This window comes from Chrysochloris asiatica, unplaced genomic scaffold, assembly GCF_000296735.1.
Source record: "Chrysochloris asiatica unplaced genomic scaffold, ChrAsi1.0 scaffold00338, whole genome shotgun sequence".
Taxonomy (NCBI): domain Eukaryota; kingdom Metazoa; phylum Chordata; class Mammalia; order Afrosoricida; family Chrysochloridae; genus Chrysochloris; species Chrysochloris asiatica.
This window is the reverse complement of record NW_006408856.1, coordinates 198,409-199,142: the sequence shown is the minus strand read 5'-3', so window position 1 is coordinate 199,142 and position 734 is coordinate 198,409.

Below are 734 nucleotides of genomic sequence, written 5' to 3'. Positions count from 1 at the left end.
GGCTTGGGTCAGGTGCACCTTAGTCCTGAAGCTGACATCTTTGCTCTTCAACACTTTAAAAAGGTCTTGTGCAGCAGATTTGCCTAATGCAATACGTCATCTGATTTGTTGACTGCTGCTTTCATGAGTGTTGATAGTTGACCCAAGAAAAATGAAGTCTTTGACAACTTCAATCTTTTTTCCATTCATAAGAATGTTATTTATTGGTCTAGTGGTGAGGATTTTAGTGTTTTTTTTACATATATATGGTCATAATATAGTATTAATTATTATATGATAATGACATGTTGATGTATGATGGAAATTTAAAAACTCACTCTTTCAATTTATGAATTAAAATTGTGAGAATGAGTAAACAAACAAAACATTATCACATCTATCTGGTTTCCCATGATCATGATATATTACCAGACATTGAATGAATACAGCATAAATGAGGATATGGACCAAGCACAAGTTTTCATGTTTCAAAACTCTTACAATTCTCATCTATTTTAATCTATCAAAAATTGTTGTTGATTGTAGTGTAAGTATGTTATCTATTTAGAAATTCTTGGTTATACTGAATATTATTTGCATAGAAATAATCTAAGATCCTGCAGTATATGAAGAAAATGACATCAGGATTGGAAGACTCATTAATTACTTATGATATGAAGATGACATAACCATTGTTGTTGTTGTTAGGTGCCATCAAGTCAGTACTGACTCATAGTGACCACAAAGAAACACTG